This window comes from Asterias amurensis, chromosome 13 (genome assembly GCF_032118995.1).
Source record: "Asterias amurensis chromosome 13, ASM3211899v1".
In the NCBI taxonomy this organism is placed as follows: domain Eukaryota; kingdom Metazoa; phylum Echinodermata; class Asteroidea; order Forcipulatida; family Asteriidae; genus Asterias; species Asterias amurensis.
This window is the reverse complement of record NC_092660.1, coordinates 3,247,059-3,268,829: the sequence shown is the minus strand read 5'-3', so window position 1 is coordinate 3,268,829 and position 21,771 is coordinate 3,247,059. Positions and strand designations below refer to the sequence as shown.

At 39.0% G+C, this 21,771-nt stretch overlaps 3 long non-coding RNA genes across 3 annotated transcripts; 1 reads left to right on the top strand and 2 right to left on the bottom strand.

Annotated features, from left to right (window-relative positions):
• Positions 1-1,848: 1,848 nt before the first annotated feature.
• LOC139946251 (uncharacterized) lies at positions 1,849-21,233 on the bottom strand. Its single transcript, XR_011787226.1, has 6 exons — positions 21,114-21,233; positions 19,574-19,810; positions 17,871-18,108; positions 16,185-16,387; positions 9,697-9,934; positions 1,849-8,529 (listed from the first exon to the last, which is right to left on the bottom strand). It is a non-coding gene; the product is annotated as an uncharacterized lncRNA (long non-coding RNA).
• Positions 11,374-13,599, top strand: LOC139946116 (uncharacterized). The gene is made up of 2 exons (XR_011787207.1): positions 11,374-11,940; positions 12,488-13,599. It is a non-coding gene; the product is annotated as an uncharacterized lncRNA (long non-coding RNA).
• Positions 14,122-15,865, bottom strand: LOC139946453 (uncharacterized). The gene is made up of 3 exons (XR_011787243.1): positions 15,519-15,865; positions 14,682-14,794; positions 14,122-14,262 (listed from the first exon to the last, which is right to left on the bottom strand). It is a non-coding gene; the product is annotated as an uncharacterized lncRNA (long non-coding RNA).
• Positions 21,234-21,771: the final 538 nt, after the last annotated feature.

Here is a 21,771-nt window from a genome sequence, read left to right as displayed (position 1 = left end):
TTTATAATTTTTTTCTCAAATAGTGCCCAAAAATTCCACAAGACTATAGCCTTGCGTTTTTATCCAACATTGCTCAAATTATCGCCAAAAATTCCCCAAGACTATAGCCTTGCGTTTTTAGTAAAATTTTGCTCAGGTTGTGCCCAAAAATTCCACAAGACTATAGCCTTGCGATTTTATCAAAATGTGCCCAAAAATTCTACAAGCCTTGCGTTTTTATCAAATTTTGCTAAAATTTAGCCAAAAAATCCCTCAAGACTACAGCCTTGCGTTTTTATCCAACTTTGCTCAAATTCTTCCCCCAAAATTCCACAAGACTATAGCCTTGCGTTTTTATCAAGCTGTGCCCGAAAATTCTCCAAGACTATAGCCTTGTGTATTTATCAAATTTTGCTCAAGTTATCGCCAAAAATTCCACAAGACTATTATAGCCTTGCGTTTTTATCCAACTTTGCTCAAATTTTGCCCAAAAATTCTACAATACTGTAGCCTTGCGTTTTTATAAAATTGTGCAAAAAATTTTCCCCAAAATTCTACAAGACTATAGCCTTGCGTTTTTATCAATTTGTTCTTAAATAGTGCCCAAAAATTCCACAAGCCTTGCGTTTTTATCCAACATTGCTCAAATTATCGCCAAAAATTCCCCAAGACTATAGCCTTGCGTTTTTAGTAAAATTTTGCTCAGGTTGTGCCCAAAAATTCCACAAGACTATAGCCTTGCGATTTTATCAAAATGTGCCCCAAAATTCTATAGCCTTGCGTTTTTATCACATTTTGCTAAAATTTAGCCAAAAAATCCCACAAGACTATAGCCTTGCGTTTTTATCCAACTTTGCTCAAATTCTTCCCCCAAAATTCCACAAGACTATAGCCTTGCGTTTTTATCAAATTTTATCAAATTGTGCCCTAATATTCTACAAGACTATAGCCTTGCGTTTTTATCACATTTTGCTAAAATTTAGCCAAAAAATCCCACAAGACTATAGCATTGCGTTTTTATCCAACTTTGCTCAAATTCTTCCCCCAAAATTCCACAAGACTATAGCCTTGCGTTTTTATCAAATTTTATCAAATTGTGCCCTAATATTCTACAAGACTATAGCCTTGCGTTTTTATCACATTTTGCTAAAATTTAGCCAAAAAATCCCACAAGACTATAGCATTGCGTTTTTATCCAACTTTGCTCAAATTCTTCCCCCAAAATTCCACAAGACTATAGCCTTGCGTTTTTATCAAATTTTATCAAATTGTGCCCTAATATTCTACAAGACTATAGCCTTGCGTTTTTATCACATTTTGCTAAAATTTAGCCAAAAAATCCCACAAGACTATAGCCTTGCGTTTTTATCCAACTTTGCTCAAATTCTTCCCCCAAAATTCCACAAGATTATAGCCTGGCGTACTAATCAAATTTTGCCTAAAATGTTGCCTTGTGTCTGTATCAAATTGTAAATGTGTTATTCTATATATTAAAGAATAAAGGCTGATGTTATTTACGGACAAGTCAACTATTAGTTGATGCGTCTGAAATCGAAACTGTTGTCTCATTATTTGTCTCATTATCTAATTGGCCGCCATGTTTTCCCACAATGCAATAAATTGGGTGTGTATTAATTTAATTGGAGTTTCCTTGCGCAAAATGACTTGCTAAAAGCGGTATACGCACCCAGTTGTACTGTGGCAAAAATAACGGCCCGAGGGTCCCACCATGATAAGGTGGGCCCTTAATATGTAAGTTTGGGGGGGGGGGTGTAGAGTCAAGGCAAATAAAACATACACTACAAGGAGAGTCATGTCCAATTTTTTATTGAAAAATTTGGCCAAAAAAAAAGCAGAGTTGTTCAAACACCTGTGCCTGTCGGTGGACCCCCTCGGCCACCTGGAACTTGTGATGATCTAAAGGCCCAAGTGCAATGGTCGATATGTTTTCTGTTCAGTGAAGTTCAATTAGATGTACTCCTAGTGTCTACTTCAATGTTGTAATGTCTCACGAAATATAAACGAGCTAGACGCAATTCTGCGCTTTGTTTTTTTACGCAAGTATTGAGCAGAAGGTAGTTGTTGCTTGCTTAAATGAACTGGTGCCCTCAAGGGCCAAAGATTTCACCGATTGTTGTCTCGCAACCAAGCCGCACTGGTGGTGCCGAGAGTTGTCGACACTTGTTCTAATGGGATCCTAACTCAAAAGATGATGACGACTTCTATCCAGATGATGATGTGCTGGTTGGAGAAACAATTCTGCAATGGCCACTAATTTCCCCCTTGCTTTCCATGGGGCTGCAATTTGGATGTCAGATGTAGTCAACTGACAAAGTGGCTACAAGTGAACTTCTTTGGCCAACTTTGATTTAAAACAGAGTTGACGATGTGTAAAACACATTGCATGTACCAAAGGCTTTGAGAAAAATGCTTGACGTATTGATGCAAAAGTCGCCAATTTTATAACAGTTTTAGGAAGCTGAATAGTGACATTTTCTCACTATGTTTGCCAATAAATGAAAACAAAGATGACATTGGATTTATATAACGTCTACCATCCTAAAAGAGACCGGCTTTGACCATACGACAAAACATTTCAACTAGCTAAGATGGATCAAGAACTGAAGCATTTGATTTACTTTCTAGACCACTACACAACACAGCAATGATTTGTACCTCACTAAAATTCAACTAAATTTTTTGACCTTTTTGAATATTTGTAACCAAAGATTTTGGGCATTTGTGTTTGAAGAAAGTAATTAATAAGAGAAGTAAACACTGCAAAAAGAGCACTGTGACTATTGATAAAAAAAAAGAGGAATATTATAACGCTAAAAGATGCATGTCCACAAAAGAATAAGAAGGGGAAAAAAAGAAGCAACTGTTTCCTGAATTGGCGTTTAATAGGAATACTCTAACTTGGTTTGCGTCAGCCTTTTTGGCCTTGCAGAAAGAGAAAAACCCCAACAACTGTTAAGGTTTAATTCCCTCTGAAATAAAATGAGGAGCTTAAGATCTTTGCACTTTAGGGCACAACTGTTTCCTAAATTGAAAACTTGCTACGAATGCTTTCGCTTGGTTTTCGTTTAACATTTTAGCTTAGCAAGAGAGACAAATGTCACAATTTGGCACACGTAATTCCCCCAAAAATATTTTCTGATAAAATGAGGGACTAAAGATCTTTGCAATTTAAGGCACAACTGTTTCCTAAATTGCAATCTTACTAAGAATACTTTGACTTTGGTTACAATCAAACATTTTCATCCTTGCAGTAGGAAAAAGTAAATTTGGCTGAGTTTTTCACTGAAATATGATTGACCTTTCAGTATGACAAAACTTGTGTATAACTTATTTCCCCTCAAATTATTATCTAACAAAATGAGGGACTGAAGATTTTTTTGCAATTTAGGGCACAGCTGTTTCCTAAACTGAAGTTTCTCAAAAGGAATACTTTCGCTTGGTTTCGTCGACTACATTAATGGCCTTGTACTAATCAGGAAAAAAACCGACAAGTTTTGCATTTGTTTCCCCCTCAAATTATTACCCAATACATGTAAATAGGGACTTCATTCCTTTGCAATTTAGGGCACAACCGTGTTCTAAATTGAAGGTTTTGAATACATACTTTCACTTGGTTTGCGCTGAAATAGCCACAAAGCATGACAAAACTTGATTTCACCCTTCAACTATTATCAAGCAATATGAGGGACTGGTTTCACTTGTTGTCATAGATTGACTCAAAATTGTGTTGATTGTACTAGAAACTTGTTTTGACTCGCGAGTTCAAACCCCTGTTTTGGGTAACACATAAGTTCATTATTTTTTTTCTGTAAATAGCATCACTGGTATAAAAAAATAGCCCTTTTTGTTTGAAGTCTTTGTGCTGTAAATTTTTCTACAAAACTTGAGACGAATTTATCACTTTGGAAACCTTGAAATGACCTTGAAATGACCTATGACCTTTCATGCACTGATTTAAATTTGACTGATCAACTTTTGACCCTTGACACATAATGGAGATTGAGTTGAACAAGTAAACATCCGTAGCTAGAACGGATTGAATGCTGAAAAATTCCACTATACATGCTTGCTCAAACTTGAACTTGAAGAACATGCAGTTTAGTTCTACCTAGTCTGATTTTAAAAACCATATCCTCAGACAGGATTTTAAATGTCTTATGCATTTAGTTTTTTTAATTTGATTTTCAAATTCTTATTTAAAGGGAAGGTACACGCTTGGTAATTAATCAAAACAAATATTTTCTAAAAAACTGGAGAGCTGTTGAAAGTATAAAACATTGTGGGAAACGACTACCTCTGAAGTAGTGTAGTTTTTGAGAAAGAGGTAATTTCTCACTAAAGTAATAAAAGACTTCTAGCTAGAAGTCTTTTATTCCTATATAAAAAACACACAAATTCGTCCAACAAGGGTGTTTTTTCTTTCATCATTTGCTCGCAACTTCTATGACCAATTGAGCCAAAATTTTCAAAGGCTTGTTAAATTATGCTTATGATGGGATACACCAAGTGAGAACACTGGTCTTTAACAGTTACAAAACGTGTACAGTGCCTTTAAGATTTGAGTGTGATGTCCCAAGTTTGTACAAACATTTATAATAAAGCTATCTGTACGAAGAGTTTAGCTCTACCTTGTGTGATTTTTAAATTTATATGCTAAAAAAATGTTTAGTCGTGAATAACCAAAGTAAGATTTAGATGTGAAGGTACTAAGCTTTTAGAAGAGTCTCATTTTTTTATCATTAACTTTTTGTTTAGACGTGTTGAAAACTAATTAAGTTCTACCCTAGTCTGGTTTAAAGAAAAACCTGCATTCTCCAAAGACTTAAATGTTTACCTGGCAAGATCGACATTTAGTTTGATTTTAAAATTCTTACCCTAAAATAAGATTTAGTTGGGAATATGCTTTTGGACAGCATATTTTTTTAAGATAAACTTTTTGTTTAGATGTACGTTGAAAAAGAATTAAGATCAACCTAGTATGATTTAAAAAAAAATAGTCTCAGAAATGTTAAGGTTTAGATGTGAATGTTGCAAAGTTTTAGAAAACTTTTATGGTTATTTTTCTGTTTGGCGTTGCTTTAAAAAATAAACTGTTTATCTCCTGCAGTAATTTACCATTGACCATGACCAGACCCTAAGAACCTTGACATAGACCTGACCTTTGACCTCTTCTAAAAACAACCACTTCAAAACAACTACAAATTATAGGAATCCAATGTCATCTTTGGTATCAAAAGGCAATAAAATTGGTGTTCTTACTAGATATTTTGAATGTGAAGTGGCATGACCGAGCAGAAAATGTTTCTCCAGCCCTCATATCAACTGGATAGAAGTCCTCATCATCCACCAAGTCCAGATTCCATTGGCTCAAGCGAAGACATCTCAAGGCACCTTTGATGATCATGAAAGATCCCCAGTACAAACCTGTTTACTCAAAAACAAAAGAATGACGTGACCAACAAAAGGCTAAATTATAAGGGGCCCTCATCCCGACGTCTTGAGAGATCTTGCCGACCAGAACTTTTTAGGGACCAACCACTACCTTCCAGCTCAGGCCCTAGTATGAACACATGCTTCCAAAAATGCTCGCTCTAGCTCGTCAAATTTTGTAAGGCATTACACCAGTGAAGGAGAACACTAGTCGTGCATCCAAAAGAATTTCACTGAACGGAAAACATATCTTCCATTGCACCCGGGCCCATAGGACCACCACTTGTTCCAGGCAGCCGAGGGGGTCCACCAACAGGCACAGGTGTTTGCACAACTCTGCGAGTTTTTCAGAGGGTTTGGCTGAGGCCCTAACATACATTCATCAAAATGAGTTGCTCCTACACAATGAGTCCATAATTTTAAATCTTGAAAATTTAAATAAAAAACCCGACCCGAACCAAAAGCTTGAGAAATACAAAACAACAAAACGTTATTTTCCCTTAAGATCTAAAAGATCCAATATCTTTCAGAAAAAAATACTAACAAAAAACACTTGATTACAAAATTCATGAATATTGCAATTCTTTTCAGTAGAAATTTCCATATCTCTGCAAGATACAGAGATTTCCATAGGGTTTTTTTGGTAAGTGAAATAAAGTTAATGGCTTTGCTTGCAATAAAAGTCATTACTTTTTGAAACTTTTACTTAGATTTCCATAGTTTTGTTTTTATGTTGAGTCACTGACACAAAGTTAATGGCTTTGCTTGCAAGAAAAGTCATTACTTTTTGAAAGTTTTTCTTATATTTCACTAGTTTTGTTTTTATGTTTGGTAAGTGAAACAAAATTAATGGCTTGTCCTTGGAAGAAAAGTCATAATTGTTTTAAAATTCACTCTTTTAAATGGTCTCATTTTCCGGTAGGAGCAACTCTTACATTTAACTTAAATATTACAAAGACATATGATTCAGAATTTATTGTTAGTAAAAATAAATAATAAAAAGTTTGTCTTTTTCAAATCAAGATCAAAAAGGTCGGCCAAAAGATTGTTTAAATTTCATTGAACAGTTTCAATCAGAGTGGCCTCTGACTGGTAAAACTGTTTCCCAAGAAGAAAATCAGAGTGCCCTGATTATCTGCAAGGGAAGTTTTTTCAAAGAGTTTGTTTTGTGAATTTGGTACGTACAAATCTGAATCAAATATCTTTGAGGATGGATCTTAACAAACTAAAGTGGACAATTAAGTAACTTTGCACACAGGGGGGAGTGTGGGTAAATCTAAACACAAATCAGAGTGAGCGAGTGTACTTAACAATCACACAAAGGAAGTGTGAGCCCAGAGTAACACAAATGAGTGTCAGTTACTCACTACACAAAGGAAGTGTGAGCTCAGAGTAACACATGGGAGAGTGTCAGTTACTCACTACACAAAGGAAGTGTGACCCCAGAGTAACACATGGGAGAGTGTCAGTTACTCATTACACAAAGGAAGTGTGAGGACACCCTGACACGTTGACTAGTCTACAAGATTGTTTAAACTATTAAACTATTATTCAACTAATAAATAAACAGGAAATATAAAAGGCACTGTAAACGTTTGGTAACTATCAAAGACCAGTGTTCTCACTTGGTGTATCCCATCATAAAAATAAGCATAAAATAACAATCCTGTGAAAATTTTGGCTCAATTGGTCATCAAAGTTGTGAGAAAAAGATGAAAAAAAAACAAACTTGTTGGACGGATTATTGTGCTTTCAGATAGGAATAAAAGACTTCTAGCTAGAAGTCTTTTAATATTTAAGTGAGAAATTACCTATCTCTCTAAAACTATGTTACTTCAGAGGGAGTCGTTTCCCACAATGTTTTATACTATCAACAGCTATCCAATGCTCGTTACCAAGTCAGTTTTTAAGTTTACATTTGTATTGAGTAATAACCAAACGTGTACCTTCCCTTGAGATCAAATTTTGTTTGACTTCTAAGAATTGAGACACTAAAGTGTCTCCTATTTCAGGCATGCAACTCTGTATTTTTGATAAAAGAATTGACATTTCCAGAAATCCAGGCACAGCAAGATTTTGTGCTGTATTTTTAAATTGTTTAACGGTTAAAAAAACCAAACCATAAAAATCAGATATTGCATACCTGTTGCTGATGTATGAGATGGGCAAAACCCCTCCTATCTAATACCCTCTTGGGGAAAAATTCCCATCCGGCTCCACTATATGGCAACCAAGTTTGTCAACTCCATGCATCAGCACACTAAATTGAATGGCCTAAATTAAAGTGCTAGAACAGTTTAGAGAAACATAACTAATTAAGCAATGACAACGTTTCAATTTGTGAGTTTGATGATTTACCACACAAGGGAAGTATGGATCATCACATAGAGAAGTGTGAGCGATTCACCACACAACAAAAAGTGTCAGCAGTTCACCACACAACCAAAAGTGTCAGCGATTCACCACACAACAAAAAGTGTCAGCGATTCACCACACAACAAAAAGTGTCAGCGATTGACCACACAACAAAAAGTGTCAGCAATTCACCACACAACAAAAAGTGTCAGCAAATTCACTACACAACAAATTTTGTCAGCGGTTCACCACACAACAAAAAGTGTCAGCAATTCACCACACAACAAAAAGTGTCAGCGATTCACCCCACAACAAAAAGTGTCAGCAAATTCACTACACAACAAAAAGTGTGAGCAATTGACCACACAAGAAAAAGTGTCAGTGATTCACCACACAAGAAAAAGTGTCAGTGATTCACCACACAACAAAAAGTGTCAGTGATTCACCATACAACAAAAAGTGTCAGTGATTCACCACACAACAAAAAGTGTCAGTGATTCACCATACAACAAAAAGTGTCAGTGATTCACCATACAACAATAGTGTCAGCGATTGACCACACAACAAAAAGTGTGAGCGATTTACCACACAACAAAAAGTGTGAGCGATTCACCACACAATTAATTCTAACTATATCCCTATAAAATACAAATAATTACAAAGTACACAACAAGGTGGTGCATGTCTACCAGTGATGGACGCTGACTCCTTGCGATATCTGACACTCTCTGACGGGATTTTGATCTGTAGAAGACAAAAAAAAAGAACAAGAAAAAATGTATCAGCTCTGATGATACAGCAATCACAACACAAATTTGGACCTGAAATTGAAAAAGTCACAAAGGGCAATGTCTAGCAGTTTCGACCAATTCGGGCCTAAAATTTGAAAAATCACAAGGGATAAAGCCAGCAGTTTTATCAAATTTGGGCCAAAAATTTCAAAAATCACAAGGGGTAAGTAAGTCCAGCAGTTTTGACCAATATGGGCCTAAAAATGTGGAAAATCACAAGGGGTAAGTAAGTCCAGCAGTTTTGACCAATATGGGCCTAAAAATGTGGAAAATTACAAGGGGTAAGTCCAGCAGTTTCATCAAATTTGGGCCCAAAATTTCAAAAATCACAAGGGAGAAGTCAAGCAGTTTTGACCAAAATGGGCCTATAATTTGAAAAATCACAAGGGGTAAGTCCAGCAGTTTTGACCAAAATGGGCCTATAATTTGAAAAATCACAAGGGGTAAGTCTAGCAGTTTTGACCAAAATGGGCCTATAATTTGAAAAATCACAAGGGGTAAGTCCAGCAGTTTTGACCAAAATGGGCCTATAATTTGAAAAATCACAAGGGGTAAGTCTAGCAGTTTTGACCAAAATGGGCCTATAATTTGAAAAATCACAAGGGGTAAGTCTAGCAGTTTTGACCAAAATGGGCCTATAATTTGAAAAATCACAAGGGGTAAGTCTAGCAGTTTTGACCAAAATGGGCCTATAATTTGAAAAATCACAAGGGGTAAGTCTAGCAGTTTTGACCAAAATGGGCCTATAATTTGAAAAATCACAAGGGGTAAGTCTAGCAGTTTTGACCAAAATGGGCCTATAATTTGAAAAATCACAAGGGGTAATGTAAGTCCAGTAGTTCCATCGGTTTAAGTAAATGTAGGCCGGAAATTTAAAACAATCACCAGGGGCAATGTCCCTGAGCAAGACTCTGAACTATTATTGCTTCTCTCCACCCAGGGGTAAATGGGCTGTGAGGGCAGAGATGGTTCTTTTGACTTATTTAGCTTTAATAAACAAATCGCAAGGGGTACGAGTCGTTGGAGGTTCACCAGGGTAACTTAAAGTTAGTTAAAAGTTTTCCTTATGAAAAGCAAGCTTTTCTATCACTGCCAAAAATGTTTAATTATGTAGGCTTACCTGCAATAAGGTTGATTGACTGCACGAGGCGTTGATCGGTTCGACACTCACTGTCCTGCATCCTCGATGAGGGTCTTGAGTATGGTCTTGGTGGGTCTTCTGGGATGGCACCTGCCGTAGGTGGGCTCCTACATGATGACTTTATTGGCTGGTAGCTCTGGTGCCATAGGCAGTGATCAGCGCAACCACAATCCTTAACTTTCTCACTCAGTGGGGGGATGTTTCTGGATTAGTTGATCTTAATAAATGAAAGAAGGAAAACAAAGTTGAACATACAAACAAAACAGCCATGTAAAGATGTTCAAGAGCAAAATCTTTTTAACTGCCACACATTTAGCCAGGGATCACCAGGCCTGTCTGTTGGCTTCGTTTTTAGAAAAGACAAGGGCACCAAGACATTTTCTCCTTGGTAACGCTATGAGGAAATTGCAAATTTCTAGTGGAGCATTTCAAGGGCACCAAGGCAGTGACCAGGGGGCAATCACTTTTGTTGCCTCCATGAAGTATCAGGCCTGGATCACAACTAAGTTTAGGATATGACCTGGAAAGAATAGAGGGATCACCTCCCCTAAAAATTAATCTGGAGGAAGCAGGTTCAAGTCCCGCTCTTGTTATTATTTTTTTTGTTTAACCCAAAATTGTTAACATTGTACCTAGAAAGAACTGGACTTGGATTTCATGTTTGAGAGGGCAAAGCTATTTTCATTTTGCAAAGAGCAAAGGGCTTCCATTGGGAATTCTTAAAGTCTATGGGATTTTCATTTTCCTCTTCTTCCTTTCTAGTGCAGCATTCATAATTGAAGACAGTCGTACTGCCAGACCAACCAGGGCGAGCCCCTTCTCTTTGCGATAAGTATGAACTGGTTTTTTTTAATGATGAAGCAGTGGTTCAGTGCATGACTCCCGAACCCATCTTCCCTTGAACAGGTCAGAGCTCGACTCAGCTTGGCCACGAAACCTCGAAGGGGCTGGCACCAATGCAAAGACCAGAGGAAACAGAGGCAAAGGCCTCCATGAAATTCCAGGCCTGAGTTTATTTCTTTGATATTTGAAATAATCCGATTATAAAGGGGCAGCTTCCCAGGTTGTATTGTAAACTTGGGTGTGATCCCCAGCCTTACAGCAGTTATAAGTTGATTGGCTTCTGACTGGAAACCTCCAGACAGATATTGACAAAATAGGGAGACCACCATTATTCAGGCTAGATAGTTCAGTTAAGGCCGAGTCACACCGCAGGGTGACACGGCCTTTAGTAGAACGCCAGCACATTAATCTGGAGGTCGCTGGTTCAAACCCTGCTCAGTTGGTAGAGCGTCGACACACTAACAAGGAAACTGTCAGCTTTTTGGGGAAGTTTAATTTAGAAGTGGGGTGTCGTGGTCGAGCGGATTAGAGCACCAAACTTAAGCTCTTGTGTTTCTGTTCATCAGACTGAGGTTTCAGTCCCGGTCGTGACACTTGTGTCCCTGAGCAAGATACTGAACTATTATTGCTTCTCTCCACCCACGGGTTAATGGGTACCTGTGAGGGCAGAGATGGTTCTTTTGACTGATTAGCTTTAAAAAAAAATCGCAAGGGGTACGTGTCGTTGGAGGTTCACCAGGGTAACTTAAAGTTAGTTAAAAGTTTTCCTTATGAAAAGCAAGCTTTTCTATCACTGCCAAAAATGTTTAAAGATGGACTATAACAGATTATTGATATAGCCAATATTATTATTTTTGTACAAGAAATGTAAAATAAGGACTGATATTTTAGTAGTATTCAATAAAACCTTTTCCTTCATGCAAAAAAAAACACAAATTCGCGCGGCGTACTCCGACCCAGAAAACTCAGTTTCGGCAAAAGCCGGTGACCCACGAACCATTCATACACAGTGTGTGACGTCACACCACGTACCGAAGCTCTGTACACAGTGTGTCAGGTCGATCGTGTGCGTGCAATTTACATGTACATTGAATGTGGAATAACATCGGACACTATAGGCTGCATTTTTTTGACACAAAAAACAGCGAAAATGTCCGATGGCAGCGGGTCTTGGGAAAACCACAGTATAGATGAGGAAAAGGCATGTCAGGGAGGCATTTCAGAGGAAAGTGAGGGCTCTAGCGATAAGGGGAGCTCACCGGACGAGAGAGAAGCCGAAGACGTGTTATGAGTACATGTAGTTAACCAGCCCGGGGACGATGATCGTCAGGCCAAAGACGATGAGCCAAACCCTGATGATCGACGGCTAAAGACAGACTGGTAAGGCCACAAAACGTTTCATGAATTATACTGAATGATGCTTCGTTTGATCGATTTATTTCTGCTCCCAAAAATAGTTGAAGGCTATCCTTGACTAAATTAAAACATGAACAAACATGATGGACAAGGTTTATTGTTTACCTCCATTCACGTTATAATACATGTATGTGAACAACACATGCACCGACTTAGGCAGTAGAAATGTGAGGGGAGGGGTAATTTTTGTCTTGCGTTTTATACTTTGTTGGCAAAATTCATACATTATCAATTTAAACTGATATTGTAGATAACCTATGTTGTTGTTTTTCTCCACCAAGTAACTGCGTGGTGGTTGACACGTGCATCTACACAAATATCTCATGTACATGTATGTAACTGCTACTTTGGATTATGATTGCATTCTGGCATGGGTATAGTTTTAAACCAATTCAGGTACACACATGCAATATTAACACTTCACCATGCAAACCACAAATCTGTTGTTAATAATTTTGTATGAATTCTTTTGTTAATAATTTTGTATGAATTCTTTTGTTTTGTTTTACAGAAAACACTGCAATGATGATTATCAGCAAGTGGTGAGCTTAGGACTATCTTGTCCGTTCAACCGCTGCCACTGACATCATGTTTGATGGCAGCAACACGAAGGACGTTTCCAAACCCTCGTGTACAGTACAGTGGAAGGATTTTCGTATCCACCAACGGACTAGGCAGCTTTGCTTTGGTTTATTTGTCTTCAGTCGTAACAATTTTCCAAGTTATAATGATCCGAAGGGAGTGAGAAATAATTTGATAAGCCATAATAATTTACGTATAAATGTACATTTATATTATTTCATTTTGTTTCTTTCAGATGGGTGGGTGGTTCAAATTGATTAATTTAATTTGAACCACCCACCCCTCTGAAAGACATAAAATGTAAATTACTATGGCTTATAAAATTAGGTGTGTGGTTCAAATTGATTAATTTAGCACTTATGTGCAATAAACTTGTCCCCTGTTGTCAACAATACACTATGATTAACATGGTAACAACATTCAACTTGGTTAGCAGAAATATAAAAAAAAAAAAAAAAAAAAAAAAAAAAACAGAAGCCATGTACACCTCCATAATAACGACAACACTAAAACTGTATGTATTTGCAAACGACAATAGTTTATTTTTGAGTTTAAAATATCAAAATTGAAAAAAGGTTGCCTAGTGATAGCGAAATCATCTGAACATTCCGTCATCAAAAAAAGTTAACTATACAACCCTGTCAACGCCCCTCCCCCCCAAAAAAGAAAACCTAAGCCATGTTATGTACCTAGTTAGCTGTGGTTCTCTTTGTAAATTGTAAATTAAGTTGTACATTAAAAGAATATAATAAAATCATTGTGTACTGACCATGTCATTCTGTTTTTAAACAAAGTTGATTGTACTACCCTGGTTACCCCCCCCCCAAAAAAAAATATATATATAAAAAATAAAATAAAAAGCCACATCAATGTGTACAAGCTAGGGCCCAATTTCATGGATCTGCTTACTGTAAACAAAGAATCGACACTTGCGGAAGCAGGAAATTCTGTGCTTACGTCAAGCGTGTTTCACAGGTTACCAGCAAATTTTGGCTTTTGCGGGTCATGGGTGCATACTTGGTTTATACCAGGCATTCTACGCTTACAAAGTAAGCGCAGAAATTTAGCCTTTGGACGTAAGCAGAGAACCGTGATCATAGCGCACATTTTGGTGGTGAACAGATCCATGAAATTGGGCACAGGTCATTCTTTCTTTAAACAAAGTTGATTCTACTACCATGGACCCCCCCCCCACCAAAAAAAAACCACCAAAAAATCAATGTGTACAGGCTAGCTAGGGCCCAGTTTCATGGATCTGCATACTGTAAACAAAGAATCAGCACTTGTGGAAGCAGGGAATTCTGTGCTTACATCAAGCGCGTTTCACAGGTTACCAGCGAATTTTGGCTTTGGCCGGTCATGGGTGCATAGTTGGTTTATACCAGGCATTCTACGCTTACAAAGTAAGCTCAGAAATTTAGCGTTTGGACATAAGCAGAGAACGGTGATCGTAAGCGCAGAATTTGGGGATCCATGAAACTGGACACAGGTCATTCTTTCTTCAAACAAAGTTGAACCCACTACCTTTAAACCCCCACCCCCCCCCCCCAAAAAAAAAAAAAAAGCTGTTGCATCCTTTTCCGGCTGGTGAAGGTTGATGTCAATGACACAGGGGTTACACATCAGCTGCGGATGGAGTTGTTTTCATGTCTTGTCACCCTGCTGACAATGAACAAGTGCATTGTGCATGCATTCTTTGCGTGTCTGTTTAATGAAAAATAAAAAACAAAACCAAATAATCGTTATGTGGGATTTCTTGAAAATTTACAAGGCAGAAATACAATCTCGGAAGGTTTGACGTAACACCATGTACTGACAATCTCTCTTTTGAGTTAACGCAAAACCAGTACAAAAGGAGTCCACATGCAACAAAACCAAGGGGCAGGTTTTCTTTATGTCTGATAGAAAACATGACCTCCAACCACCCCCCTCCCCCAGATCTACACCTAGTACAAAACTGTTCAGGTACAGATCGGGGTGGGGGGGGGGGGTTCTTGCGATTCAACACCCCATCCCCTCCCCCCCCTCCACCGTGAACAGTTTTCAAAGGGGCAGCTGAAAAACTAAAAATGAAGAAATCATCTGATCCTCTGAAAATTTGCATGCATAGGCCTACTACTTACCTAAAGTGCTATTGAGAATCTTAGGTCTCCATTTCTAATTCTGGCTAGCATGTCTCCGTACTGCATTGTCTTCGTCCTGCATTCTCATTGTAGTGTAGAGCTGCGAGTTATTTCTGTACAAAAAAATATAAAAACAAAAAATAAATAAATAAATAAAAAAACTAGTGCTGAAAAAGAACTGGCCTTCTTTTACAAATTCAAATATAGTAAATACTCCATAATTAACCGTGCCAAGCCAATAAACACAGCTATAGGAAAACTTCAGATTAAACTTCTCTGGAATTGGTAATTCCTGAATTAGGAGAGAAAAATTCTGAATGACCATGGATGGGCAATTATATGGATGGGAGTTTGAACATATTTTTGAGCTGTGCCTTAAAAAAAAAAAGCGAACAATTCTTAGGCAGCTTTGGCAAAAACAATGTCCAGCAATCCAGCATAGAATATAAATACATGTCAGCGAGGCCAATAAACTGTTAACTGTAACAATCAATTTTTAAATGGATTAATATAGTGTTCACACATGGTTGAGCATGAACATGCCAGAAACGGAAAATCAGGGCATAAACATGCCTAAAGCACTTGGGTGGCTACATGGATTCATCACTCAACAGAGTCAATACACTATGCAGCTATTTTATGGTAGTCGGGTCAGATTCAGAGCATGCACATCGTGTCATTTGACAACAAGATGATTGTTCCTTGCATGAAAAGGGTAGAGATTGTTTACTATTTTTCTTATTACAATTACATGTACATGTAGGCCTATTGGGCCTGAATTAATAATGGAGATAGTTTCTCAGTAATAGATTAAAAAAATTATTAACAAGTACTTACCAGGCTTTTCTCCCTCTCGTTTCTGTAATGCCACTTGATTCTTTTGCTGTTCCACGGCCACTTGCGACCAGGGCCACGGCAGAGGGACCCCGCCGACGTCGTAGCATGCACAAGCAGCACTGGCTGGGGCCTGGTGGTAGAAGATCCCCCTGAATGCTCTCGATGTTTAGAGGTTTAAATTTCGGAATCGATCCAGGCTTCTTACACAAACTTTGAAACTTCTAGTGCATCCACAAACAACTAAATAGTCGGCAGTATTTATAGCTGATACATTAAAAACAAAAAGCTTCGTAGCACACACGCACGCCTATAGTGTGGATGAAAACGCATACACAACACACGGAGTAACATGGTGTAATCTTTGTTTACTATCGTTGCTTCATGGGTATGACATCACCATTTTTTGACCGCGTTCAAGACGTCCGCTGGTTTACAAATCCGCTTGGATTTCAGTGTTGGTTTAATAGCCGGGAACCAGTACAGGGCGGGAAATTTCAAAATCGAAGAATCGAGGTCAAATTTTTTCGGTCAAATTGTAGCAAAATTATTTGGAGAAAAACATGACCACAACAATGAATTGATAGCTGAACACAACATAAACAAGTTCTGATAGTGATTTTAATGTAGGAGTACCGTTATAGTCCATCTTTAATTATGTAGGCTTACCTGCAATAAGGTTGATTGACTGCACAAGGCGTTAAGCGGTTCGACACTCTCTGTCCTGCATCCTCGATTAGGGTCTTGAGCATGGTCTTGGTGGGTCTTCTGGGATGGCACCTGCTGCCGTGGGTGGGCTCCCATATGATGAATTTATTGGCTGCGGGTTATGGACTTTCTCACTCAGTGGGGGATGTTTCTGAATTAGTTATCTAAATAAATGAAAGAAGGAAAACAAAGTTTAACAAACAAACAAAACAGCCATGTAAAGATGTTCAAAGAGTAAAATTATTTGAACTGTTGCACATTTAGCCAGGGATCACCAGGCCTGTCTGTTGGCTTTGTTTTTAGAAAAGACAAGGGCACCAAGACATTTTCTCCTTGGTGACGCTATGAGGAAATTGCAAATTTATACTGGAGCATTTCAAGGGCACCAAGGCAGTGACCAGGGGGCATGGGGGCAATCACTTTTGTTGCCTCCATGAAGTATCTGGCCTGAATCACAACCAAGTTTAGGATATGACCTGGGAAGCGACAGAGAGGTCACCTCTCCTAAAAATTAATCTGCAGGAAGCAGGTTCAGTTCCCGCTCTTGTTATTATTTTGTTTGTTTAACCCAAAATTATTAACATTGTACCTAGAAAGAACGGGACTGGGATTTCATCTTTGAGAGGGCAAAGCCATTTTCATTTTGCAAAGAGCAAAGGGCTTCCATTGGGAATTCTTAAAGTCTATGGGATTTTTCTTTTTCATCTTCTTTCTTACTAGTGCAGCCTTCATAATTGAAGACAGTCGTACTGCCAGACCAACCAGGGCGAGCCCCTTCTCTTTGCGATAAGTATGTACTTGTTTTGTTTTTAATGATGAAGCAGTGGTTCAGTGCACGACTCCCAAACCCATACTCCCTTGAACAGGTCAGAGCTTGAGTTCAGTGGGTGCTTTTAAACGCTCAGCCACGACACCTCCTAAGGGGCTGGCACCAATGCAAAGACCACAGGAAACAGAGACCATGGCCTCCATGAAATTCCAGGCCTGAGTTTATTTCTTTGATATTTGAAATAATCCGATTATAAAGGGGCAGCTTCCCAGGTTGTTTTGTAAACTTGGGTGTGATCCCCAGCCTTACAGCAGTTATAAGTTGATTGGCTTCTGACTGAAAACCTCTAGACAGATATTGACAAAATAGGGAGACCACCATTATTCAGGCTAGATAGTTCAGTTAAGGGCGAGTCACACTGTAGCGTGACTCGACCTTTTGTAGAACGCCAGCACGTTAATCTGGAGGTCGCTGGTTCAAACCCTGCTCAGTTGGTAGAGCGTTGACACACTAACAAGGAAAGTGTCAGCTTTTTGGGGAAGTTTAATTTAGAAGTGGGGTGTCGTGGCCGAGCGGTTTAGAGCACCGAACTTAAGCTCTAGTGTTTCTGTTCAGCAGACTGAGGTTTCAGAGCCGGTCGTGACACTTGTGTCCCTGAGCAAGATACTGAACTATTATTGCTTCTCTCCACCCACAGGTTAATGGGTACCTGTGAGGGCAGAGAATTTCTTTTCACTGATTTAGCTTTAAAAAACAAATCGGAAGGGGTATGAGTCGTTGGAGGTTTCTCCAGGGTAACTTAAAGTTGGTTAAAAGTTTTCCTTATGAAAAGCAAGCTTTCCTATCACTGCCAAAAATGTTTAATTATGTAGGCTTACCTGCAATAAGGTTGATTGACTGCCCGAAGCGTTGATCGGTTCGACACTCACTGTCCTGCATCCTCGATGAGGGTCTTGAGCATGGTCTTGGTGGGTCTTCTGAGATGGCACCTGCCGTGGGTGGGCTCCCATATGATGACTTTATTGGCTGGTAGCTCTGGTGCCATAGGCAGCGATCAGCGCAACCACAATCCTTAACTTTCTCACTCAGTGGGGGGATGTTTCTGGATTAGTTGATCTGAATAAATGAAAAAAGGAAAACAAAGTTTAACATACAAACAAAACAGCCATGTAAAGATGTTCAAGAGCAAAATCATTTTAACTGTCGCACATTTAGCCAGGGATCACCAGGCCTGTCTGTAAGCTTCGTTTTTAGAAAAGACAAGGGCACCAAGACATTTCCTCCTTGGTAACGCTATGAGGAAATTGCAAACTTCTAGTGGAGCATTTCCAGGGCACCAAGGCAGTGACCAGGGGGCAATCACTTTTGTTGCCTCCATGAAGTATCAGGCCTGGATCACAACTAAGTTTAGGATATGACCTGGAAAGAACAGAGGGATCACCTCTCCTAAAGGCTAAACTGGAGGAAGCAGGTTCAGTTCTCGCTCTTGTTATTAGTATTTTTGTTCAACCCAAAATTATTAACATTGTACCCAAAAATCAGTTTCCCTTTTGGTTTACGGGACTGGAATTTCATCTTTACAGAGGGCAAAGCAATTTTCATTTGGCAAAGAGCAAAGAACTTTCCCATTGGGAATTCTTCAAGTCTATGGGATTTTCATCTTCCTCTTCTTTCTTACTAGTGCAGCCTTCATAATTGAAGACAGTCGTACTGCCAGACCAACCAGGGCGAGCCCCTTCTCTTTGCGATAAGTATGTACTGGTTTTTTTAAATGATGAAGCAGTGGTTCAGTGCATGACTCCCAAACCCATACTCCCTTGAACAGGTCAGAGCTTGAGTTCGGTGACGGTGCTCTTATCAGCTTGGCCACGACACCTCCGAAGGGGCTGGCACCAATGCAAAGACCAGAGGAAACAGAGACCATGGCCTCATGAAATTCCAGGCCCGAGTTTATTCCTTTGATATTTGAAATAATCCCAATATAAGGGTCGCTTCCCAAGTTGTATTGTAAACTTGGGTGTGATCCCCAGCCTAACAGCAGTTATAAGTTGATTGGCTTCTGACTGAAAACATCTAGACAGATATTGACAAAATAGGGAGACCACCATTATTCAGGCTAGATAGTTCAGTTAAGGCCGAGTCACACTGCAGCATGACTCGGCCTTTAGTAGAACGCCAGCACATTAATCTGGAGGTCATTGGTTCAAACCCTGCTTAGTTGGTAGAGCGTCGACACACTAACAAGGAAACTGTCAGCTTTTTGGGGAAGTTTAATTTAGAAGTGGGGTGTCGCGGCCGAGCGGTTTAGAGCACCGAACTTAAGCTCTGGTGTTTCTGTTCAGCAGACTGAGGTTTCAGAGCCGGTCGTGACACTTGTGTACCAGAGCAAGATACTGAACTATTGTTGCTTCTCTCCACCCAGGGGTAAATGGTACCTGTGAGGGCAGAGATGGTTCTTTTGACGTAAGGGGTATGAGTCATTGGAGGTTCACCAGGGTAACTTAAAGTTATTTAAAAAGTTTTCCTTATGAACAGGAAGCTTTTCTATCACTGCCAATTTTTTTTAATTATGTAGGCTTACCTGCAACAAGGTTGATTGACTGCACAAGGTGTTGAGCGGTTCGACACTCACTGTCCTGCATCCTCGATGAGGGTCTTGAGTATGGTCTTGGTGGGTCTTCTGAGATGGCACCTGCCGTGGGTGGGCTCCCACACGATGACTTTATTATTGGCTGGTAGCTCTGGTGCCATAGGCAGTGATCAACGCAACCACATTCCTTAACTTTCTCACTCAGTTGGGGATGTTTTAGGATTTGATCTGAAAAAAAATGAAAGAAGGGAAAAAAGTTGAACATAAAAACAAAAAAACCATGAAAAGATGTACAAGATGGTCATGCTATGAGGAAATTGCAAATTTATACTGAAGCATTTCAAGGGCACCAAGGCAGTGACCAGGGGGCATATCAGTTTTGTTGCCTCCGTGAAGTATCAGGACTGGATCACAACCAAGTTTAGGATAAGACCTGGGAAGTAACAGAGGGGTCACCTCTCCTAAAAATTAATCTGCGGGAAGCAGGTTCAAGTCCCACTCTTGTTATTATTTTGTTTAACTCAAAATTGTTCACATTGTACCTAGAAAGATTGGGACTGGGATTTTATGTTTGAGAGGGCAAAGCCATTTTCGTTGTGCAAAGAGCAAAGGGCTTCCATTGGGAATTCTTAAAGTCTATGAGATTTTTTTTCTTCTTCTTCTTTCTTATTAGTACAGCCGATTATAAAGGGGCAGCTTCCCAGATTGTATTGTATACTTGGGTGTGATCCACTTGGGTTCGATCTAGCCCTAAATAGGGCTCTTCCTCTGTGCTGTACACAGATACAGAGTCCTACATATAAGGGCCGATTTCTGGGGCGGAAAATTTTCAAAGCTTCATAACTCAAATCTTACCTGCAAGAAGCCACTAATTTCAACAGATCCACATTCCATTGCAGCATACATCTTTCAGCAGTGAGTATTGGTCAGTATATATTCATCACAAATCCGCCGTTTACCTGAAGTAATGCAGCTCCCAACATAAACAAATTCCCATATTGATCGTTTTCTCAAAGTGTTGTCTGCTGCCGTGTGTAAGTGTATACATTCGCGTGCAAGTAAAAGATGCAAGATGCATAAATTCTTGGTCATCGTATCTTGACTGCACAGCTTTAACACACAAGAGCAATGCAAAATATGCGCATCATGCGTCTATTGTCTTGCATACGCACGACAGACTGTGAGAATATGATCAAAAACGGATTTTTTTTAATGTTGGGAGTTGCATTATTTCACAAATGACCGATTTGTGAAGAATATATGACAAACCAAAAACCACCCTAGAAAAATGTTTCCTGCCATGGAATGGGAACCTGTTGAAGTAAGTGGCTTCTTACAGGTAAGATTTGAGTTATGAAGCTTTGAAAAATTTTTGCCTCAGAAATGAACCCTGTTATCCAGGACGTCACTGTAGTGTAATACGAAAGTGTAAGGCCGCCAGGGCTAGGTTTGACCCACCTTTTTGTAAACACTGACAATGTCATAAATATGATTATACACTTTTTTTATCAATATCAACTTGATGTCGTACCTGTACACAGGTAGTTGACAGAGTTGTCTAAGCAGTTTGCTTGACGTCCTCCATGGCTTCAACAATGACAGCTTGAAGACATTTCCTTTGCTCAGTTTGACCAACAGAGACTTGGCTCACTCGATCTGTAGATGAGAAAAAAAGGGAACGAGAATGAAACTGAATGCCTGTTTTAAGCACTATATGATTTGAGGCATTGCATGGACAGGTATCAATATTTGGTTTGCGGTAACACCATGTGTGTATCTACTTGCTAGGTAGAGTTTGTCCTTTAGAAAACTGCCTTGCTATATATTCTACTACCGCGGAAACAATTCATTGGATTGTTCAGCAGACTTTCAGTTTTAAAAAGAACTGTCTTGCTTTTAAACTACTACCTGGGCGGAAGGTATAAAAAATTGGCTGGAACTACTACTTTAGCTTATAGAATCATTATTAACGTTGGTCTCAACGTTTCGACTAGCTTGCTCCAACCATCGTCAGGAGATATTTATTTAGGAGAAAAACAGTGTCTCTTGTAGAGTCCAGACCTTGGACATGAAACTAAAATTGACACTGCTCTAGAATTGCAAGGGTCGCGGGTTTCAAATCCCACCCTAGTAATATGCCTATGATATTTTTTCACAGGACTAGGGCATGTACTGAGTATAAAGTGCTA